We start from the raw sequence: 8,826 nt of genomic DNA on the forward strand, positions 1-8,826 counted from the left end.
TCCGACTTCCAGCCATTGGATCGTGTTCGATCTTTCTCTGGTCGATTGAAGAGCCCATTGTTAAATATTTGTTCCCAATGTAGATGTTTATAGACTGTAATTAAGTCACCCCTTAATCTCAGAGATGCTGGAACTAGGGGCGCTGGGGGTGCTGTCGCACTCCCTGGCTTGAAGTGGTTTTCATCATATCCATGGTTTACAGTTTGGTTCGGTGGCCCCACCATACAAATTGTTCCAGCACCCCTGCTTAACCTTCTCTTTGTTAAGCTAAATAGATCGATCTCCTTGAGTCTATCACTACAGTCTATCACCTCTCTGCCTGGTAGGTGCTTGACACCCCGACCCCCGCCCCTGTACTGCCTCTGGCCCCGCCCCTGCCCCACCCCCATTCGCCCCCTTCCCCAAAGTCCCCGACCCACCCTGACTTTTCCCACCCCGGCCCCGCCCCCTTCCCGCCCTCATTCCACCCCCTTTCCCCAAGCCTCCGCCCCTGCCCTGCCTCTTCTCCGCCTCCTCCCCATCCCTCCCGGAAAGTCCTAAGCACCACCAAACAGCTGTTAGGCGGCAGGCTGGAAGCATTGGGAGGGAGTGGGAGGACCAAGGACGTGGTGCACTGCAGGGGGAGAGAAGGAGGTAAGGAGGGGGGAGCTTGACTGCCGGTGAGTGCAGAGCACCCGCTAATTTTTCCCCGTGGGGGCTCCAGTCCTGGAGCACCCACGGTGTCGGCGCCTATGACTAGAAGGCATGTTTTCCAATTCTTTAATCATTCTTTTAGCTCTTCTCTGAACCCTCTCCAATTTATCAACATCCTTCTTGAATTGTGGACACCAGAACTGGACATGGGATTCCAGCAGCGGTCACATCAGTGCCAAATACAGAGCTAACATAACCTCTCAGCTCCTACTCGAGATTCCTCTGATCTTGCATCCCGGGATCACATTAGGCTCTTTTGGCCACTGGGAGCTCATGTTCAGCTGATTCTCCACCATGACCCCCAAATCTCTCACAGAGTCACTGCTTCCCAGGATAGAGTCCCCCATCCTGGAAGTATGGCCTACATTCTTTGTTCCTAGATGTATACATTTACATGTAATGTATTAAAACACATAGTGTTTGCTTGTGCCCCCTGTACCAAGCTATCCAGATCGCTCTGTATCCGTCTGTTTCATTATTTACCACCCCCAGCAGGTTTTGTGTCCTCTTCCTCTCCACTAACCCTTTCACCGCCTGTGTGAGGTAGACACCCCACCAGGGTCTCTCAGGCCATGCAAATTACTCAGAGGCCAGAAGGTATGAGCCAGGACTGACGGGGCAAGTAGTTTCCCATCACCCCTCTGCTGGTTACCCGGCCATCCAAAGAGGCAGCTGTGGGGGCACAATGGCATAAGTTCCTCGCTTGCAGATGTTTTCTCTGGTTGCTCACCGGTATGGTGTCCTGACCTCTGGCCCCCTGGATGCACAGGTCTGCTGCTGCTCCCCTGAGCCTCGCCTAGATGACACCATTCTCCAGCTGCCCTTCACACGGAGGTCCTTCCTTTTCTTCGCAGTCTCTTCCACCACCCTTCTGTGGCCCCCGCTTTGATCCCGGGGGCAATTACCTGCCACGACCTTGCATAAGGACGTAGAACTGGAAGGGACCTCCTGGGTCATCGAGTCCAGTCCCCTGCCAGGGCAGGTAGCTGACTCCTATAATCCCATTCCCAAACAAGCCATGCTTTCCTTCTGAGCCGCATTCATCCCGGTAGGGATTGGAGGAGGCAAGAGCACAGATTCCTGCACCCGCATTCCCACCTCTGGCTCTCTACCCCACTTCCCTTCATGGATCTCTGAACAGCTGGATGTGCCTTAACCCACCCTGCTGCTTGGCCTGCCGGTAGAAAACTGCTCTTTCCTCCTTTTCTTCCTTTGGATTACAGGTGGGGCTCCAGCTTTGCAGCTCTAGCTCCTTTGAGGGCCAGGGAGCATCCTGCTCTAGAGAAGAACCCAGCAGGCTAGTGCTTGGAAGCATCTGATCCAATTGGCCAGCAGCAAGTGATTGGGGTTGATGATTCCCAGCTCGGAGATACAAAGGAGGCCCCAGCCTAGGGCTAGGAGAGGCTGGCCATGCACTCAGATGTGGCTGCAATGGATGGTTGTGAGAGATCAAGCAGGCCCGTAGACTGGGGCAGAACTGGACCAGTCAGCTACTCGGGGCCAGAAGGCCCCACAATCCTGGTTGGGAACAGGACTGTTACTTGATGTAATAACATCTATGTTTCTTTTTCTTTGTGTTGAAGAATAAGCATGGCCCAGCAGCATGGGCAGCAGATTAAGCTGGGTGTGGGTCCCCCAGCCCTACATTCCTGTTCCGGGGGGCGCTGGCTCCAAAGTAAGCTAGGATCCTAGAGCAGAGAGACAGGGTGGGACAAGTGGGCCTAGGCACCCAGAAGACTTTCATCCAGACCTGAGTGAAAGCTTAATCGCAGGAGTTCTTCCAAAACTAGCCTGGCCAGAGCATGGGGGATGCGGAACATACTGCAAGCGATGAGCCAAAGGGGGGCTGGCAAGATGGGACTTCCAGGGAATTTCCAGCTCATATATTGGTGTCTATAAGTGTCCAACTTTAGCAGTCTTTGCTTCATCTCTGACTGGCCTCCTTCCCCCTATGGAGGCGACAGGACAGCTCCTCACCACACTTCGCCTGAGGTCTGGCATTTCCATTCATGTCCATTTGTGAACCATGCAGCTGGGATGTGGGCGCCGCCCGGAAAGGCAGAGCACCCTCCCAGCCTGCACTGCTCTCTGACATGCCCTCCCTTACAGCACAGCTCCTTTGGGAATGGCAGGCAGGGAGCCAGCAGGGGAGAAGGGGCTGGGCCTTGAACTCCCTCAGGAGCACTGAAAAAACATATGGCATGGGAGGGCCGATAGGGCTTAACAAGCAGAGAGACGCCAGGGGGTTAAGTGCCGGGGAGCCCTGGATCTCTAGCCACCTCCTTCCCTTTCACTGTCATGTGCAACCCACTCACTTGTCAACTTCAGTTACTCCCTTAGGGCCTGATCCAGCACCCAGCTCAATCACTGAAAAGACACCCTCCTATGGGTTCCAATGAGCTCTGGGCCACGGCCTTACAGACAGTGTTTGCCAGGCACATTTCCATTGTGGAGAAGTGCCGGGGTGGGGGGGCAGGGGCGCAGAGTGGGAGATCAAGGGGAGGTGGCTGAACTTAATTGTTTTAAGCAAGGCAGTGAGCTAGGGCAAGGGAGGGGAAAAGATGGGGGGGCACAGAACTATGTAACCTCAAACCCTGTTCTGGGATGGGTAATGGAGCAGGAGAGGTGAAGAGCATAATAACAATTAACAGATAGCCATTAATAATACAGATACTTAGTCCTGCCTTGAGTGCAGGAGACTGGACTAGATGACCTCTCGAGGTCCCTTCCAGTTCTATGATTCTATGATTAACAAGTCAGTAGGTGCCACCAATTACTCCTGTGTGGTAGCTGAGACTTCTGCTTCCCCCTCCACTCCACCAGGCATTGGCTGGGGTTTCTCAGGTGGTACTACAAGGTAACTGTGCACAGTTCAATGGCAATCGCTGTACTTTGATGGGCACTTTTCATCGGCCAGGCACTTAGCAAATTGATATACCATTGCACGTAAGGGTAGTTTCATCAGCCACTGAGATGCAGCCAGCTCTAGGGCAGTTAAAAGCACCCTACATGGCAATGCTACAGGGTGGTTTGAAACAAGAACTGCTGTATTCTCAGAACCAAGCAACTGTGCAATGAGACGGTGCTGGAATAGCTGTTCACAGAAGACTGGGATAGCCTAGCTTGGGGAGCAAAGGATAGTCCTCTTTGGGGTGGTGCACAGCCTTCCTCAAGGCCATTGGGCCAGCATCTGACATAGACGCCTCTCCCAGACATCCACATACCATGTCCATTCAGTGCTCACCATAGGCTGCAAGATGAACCTCTATGTGCCCAACCCTGTAATCTTTATTAACAACATTTGCAAGGCAGAAAGGACAAGGTGGAGGAAACACCGTTCAGGTGGAATGCACCGTGACCTCAAAACACTCGAAGGAGAGCATGTAGCTTATCTCGCCATGTGCTTGGGAAACGGCGCCTGCCAAGCAGTCTAATGGTGACTCATCCCAAAGTCCTGAGAAGACCCCATCACTTCACGCTTCGCTTTGCCAGCTGCTCCTTCCCCTGGGATGCAAGGTTGGGACCTTCGCACCACTTCGCTTCAGCCCCTCACCTCTATTTCAGGGCAGTTCATTCAGATTCCTCTCTTTCAGACTCCAGGGTCAGATCCTCCCCAGTATAAGGTAGCAGAGCATCACTGAGGTCAATAGATGGCACCAGTTTATAGCAGCCGGTGATCTGGTCCCCATGCCCCAGGGGCCTGCTTCTCCACTTCCTTATGGAGCCACATAAACCAGTGAAGGGTGGATGTCAAATACTATTAAGTCAGAATAGTGACACTTTTCACCTGCTTTGCCTTAGTATAAAAAACTTCACGCATGCCAAGGAGTGGGGAATCCGATCTATGCACTGAAATCTGCTCAGCTCTCGTATCAAGTCTCAATTAATTTTAAAACGAAAGGAGAAACATAAGTTGCAAAGACCTATTGCATCACAATTTCCCTCGGGGTACGGGGACAGCCATCTCCAGAGAGGAGGAACCCACTTCCAGGCAGAGCTGACAGATCTTTCCTTCCTCCTGCAGAGCTGACAGATCTTACTTTCTTCCCCCACTGACAGTTGGTTTGTTCAGTACCCCTCCGCACTTGGCATGCTCCTGGGATCTGCGCTCCACGCGCCCCGCTGCTCGCACCTCCAAGCTTCAGGTTGAGTGCCATTGGTCCAGACAACCAGGGAACAATGGGGTCCTTGTTGCTGCAGATGTTGGTTTAAAAACAGAAGAGGAAGGGGAGACTTGGAAATATTAAACATAGCAGTGGGTGCAGGTGGCTCCCATCTGGTGTGCTCCAGCAACTGATGTGACCATGGGCAACTCCCTTCTCCATTCTGTCCTCCTGTTTGCACTCCCAGCCTTTGTCTGTCTTATCCATTTAGATTGTAAGTTCTTCATGGCAGGGGCTGTCTCCTGGTATGTGTATGTACAGCGCCTAGCACTTCGGGCCCTTATATTGGTTGGGCTCTCTAGGGCTACTGTAATGCTAATAACAAATAACACCAGTAACCACGGCATGTCACTTGGGCGGAAAGTCATGGAGAACTGGAGAAACACTGGGACAGGCATGACCTTCAACAACCAGCAGAGAGACCAAATGTTCCTGTAGCTTTGTAGCGGCCCTTGGAAAAGCGTCTGGCAAAATCCCACTAGAAAAACAATGTCAGAGCAACTTGGGTAGAAGCAGGATCATGTGGACTGAAAACAGGCTGCTGGACCAGAAAGCCAGGGTCTGGTAACACAGTGGTGCACCGAGCTGAGGGAGACGCCCATTCGGGAACTTTAGGGTTTGGTGTTCAAATATTGAGAGGGAGTGGGAAAGGGAGTGAAAAGTGAAATGAATGAATGTGTGGATGATACTAAGAGGTGACAAGTTGCAAAAGCCAGAGAGGACAGATAAATAATGGGCTTGAAGACAATGGGAGCCCTACCATTGACTCCAGTAGGCTCAGTAACCCAAAGCAGCCAGGAGGTTAGAAGCATGATCAAGAGATGGTCAGATGAGGTTAGAAACCTGTTCATGAAGAGTCCGCCAAGTGAGACAGTGGTTGTCAGTTTGGCCTGTTCGTATCCCTGTTATTTGCTGTTCATGGACCTTCGGGTAACCAGATACGGGCCAGCAGCTCCCAGAAAGTGGGTGTCAGGTGAGCCACCCAGATTCATGTGATCAACAAACTAAATGAGCTGGGCTGCAGAGCTGGGATAGACACGGGGCAGTTACGAAGCAGGAAGGGAATGGGCCTTCCCTAGCAGAGTGAACAAGAGTAACAAATAATGCCGGAGAGTCTTATAGGATCAGTTCAGGAGGGCAAGTTACAAGAACTAAAGGGGCCCGATCCTGAGCTAGTGCAAACCAGCATAGTTTGGGTGACTTGTCGGCTGGCCAAGGGGGTATCAGGGAGGAAAGAGTCTCTGCAGGGCATCCAGCACAGTGAGGAGCCAGATGAGTTATTTAGGGTCTTCCACGGGGGTGACGCTAAGAGTGATGGGGCGGAAAGGAGCAAAGGGAAATTTGAGCTAAATATCAGGAGAAACTTCCTGGCAAAAAGTGAGATCTCTGCGGCTGTGGAACAGCCTCCCCATGGAAGCGGAGGAAGCCTCGGGGTTTGAGTCATTTACAACTCGACTGGACAAAGCACTGGAGCATATACTGAAAAGCGCAACCCAGCGGTGGCCCAAGGGGAAGGGGGTGATAAAACGACCTACCAGGTCTTTTCCATCCCATTGGCAGATTAGGAGATAACAAGGTACAACTTACAAGGCGTGCGGCTCTACCACAGAGGGGAGCATTGCAGCGCATCCAAGCGAAAGCCAAACTAGTGATTAGGACGCCTGTCAGGACCCCCAGTCCTCGCCGAGAAGTTTGGCTCATCAGCCCACGATGTGAGTTCCTTCCTTTGCCCAAGCAGCCTGCTGATTAACTAGGAATTAAGCTGGCATGAGACAAGAGCTTGTTGATGTCTCTATAATGCTTCAGTTGATAGACAAAAATAACTTTTGTGACATCTATTCTGCTTCATCTTCTGCAAACATGTCCCACGCTGCTGGGCTGTCAGCCAAGGTCCTCCTGACAGTGCAGCATTATACTTGTACTGCAACAGGAAGAGATGTGTACACTCACTCGCACATCCAGCCCTGCGTACTCACACAGATAACGCACAAACATGTCCCCCTCCCACACCAAACATATATGCACACATTCACGTGCAAAGACTGAGGCACCCACACATTTGTATGCAAATGCAGACTTACACACTACATGTGTCATTGTATGTCTGTGAATGTGCATGCTTGTGTACAGGGGTGTGGATTTGAATGTGTAGGTCCCTGTGGATTTGTATGTTCTGTGTGTGTTGGCCTGTGGATCTTTGGACACTCTAGCACCCACACATCGATGCACAAGTACATAGATAAACACACACACATACATATGTGCAAAGATGCACAAACTTAAAGCTACACATTCCCACTCACACACACACTGGCATATAAACATGTCTATGGATGCACACTAACACCACACATACTAAAGACATACAAACACATATATACCTGCAAAGATGCATAAGTATCTACACACAAACACACTCACATATGAACATATTTACCTACACGCACATGCAGGGACACACACACTACATACATATTCAGACATGCCTGCACAGGCTCACAGAGTGCATGCAAACCCCTAGAGAGACTCTGGCATTTTCAGAAGCACACTTACATTCATGTACATGTCCGAATGAGGATGCACTGGGAAATGAAGTGATTCCAGTCCCATGAGAGAGGGAACAGAACTTCCCTTGCTAGGAATCTGCTCCTTGCTGCATACCCCTTCAGAGCCAGATTATTGTGGCAGGAAGCTGGAGTAATTTTTTAATTGAAGGTTTTTGTCACCATATTAAGCAGCAAAGAATTTAATATGAGTGTGTCTAAAAGTGTTTTCCTTCCCACAAACCAACCTCTGGAAAAAGTCAGAAATGCCACCCTGTTCCTGGTACATGCTCCCTCTCCCACTGCTTCTCGCCTGCACCTCTGTGCGCAGTGCAGCATGACACCTTTCTCCCCTGGACCTGGCACAGCACGCCACCCTGCACTTCCGGGCCTGACACTGCATGAGAGTAAATGACTGGTATAAGCCCCGTTTTGCACCGGTGCAATAAGTCTGTTTGCACTGGTATAACTATGAATATAGTTCCCTCGTCTAGACAAAAGCATAAGGCTGCCAGGCCTAAAGGCCCAAGATTGCAAGTTCAAGTTCTTTTGCTGACAAATACCTAATTTTCTCTGTCACACAGCCTGTTCTCCATGGTTGGCTCAGTGACACAAATCCAGCCATCCTCTACAGATTCCATTTCCCCTCCACCGACTCCCTATTGCACACTGGGTTCTCTGCAAACTCTCTGATGCACACTCAGTTCACCACAGATGTTCCTATGCGTGTTTACTTCGCCACTGCGGTACCTGCTGCATATCTAGTTTTTCAGTCTCTGATGCAAACGCTGTTCCTCTCCAAAGTGGCTGCTTCATAACCACTCCATTCACATTAAAAGCTTTAATAACTTTTGAGTTGGAAAACAATTTCCTTCAAAAGTAGCCAATGCACCGGCTAGTAGGAAAATCTAAGAGCATGAAAAGTTTGAATTTATTAAACCCATCTGTGTTGGAATCAGGACACCACAAAAATATGTGAGATGCTAAGAGGAAGTCAAAAACAGGCTTCATTTTCACGAAACACAGGTGAGCACAACTGCTTCCCAATAGCCACAGGGATCATTCTCGGGCTTGGCACTACTCCCCAGCCCTTTCAGGACAGGAGCAGTGGGTTTGGGAAGAAAAAGCAGAGTATAGAATGGAACAGTTCTTACCACTTTCATTGTGGTTTGACTGTTCAATGAAAACCGAGGCTATCCCTAGAGATTGCATCCTAGTGAAGTATAGCCTAGGCTTTTAGGGTTTCCCCTTCAGCTGACCCCATTGTCCATGGCTTCTACCTTCACTTGGTACCCAGCAGCAGCCAGCCAACTTCTTATTTTCTTTGAAACAGCTGAAAAAGCAGGTTGGCTGGTTCTCGTGGTAACTAGGAAACTAGTAACGGGACATAGAGTCTTGCATGATTTCATCACCACCACTCTGAGTAC

Source organism: Chelonia mydas, chromosome 7 (genome assembly GCF_015237465.2).
Source record: "Chelonia mydas isolate rCheMyd1 chromosome 7, rCheMyd1.pri.v2, whole genome shotgun sequence".
Taxonomy (NCBI): Eukaryota; Metazoa; Chordata; order Testudines; family Cheloniidae; genus Chelonia; species Chelonia mydas.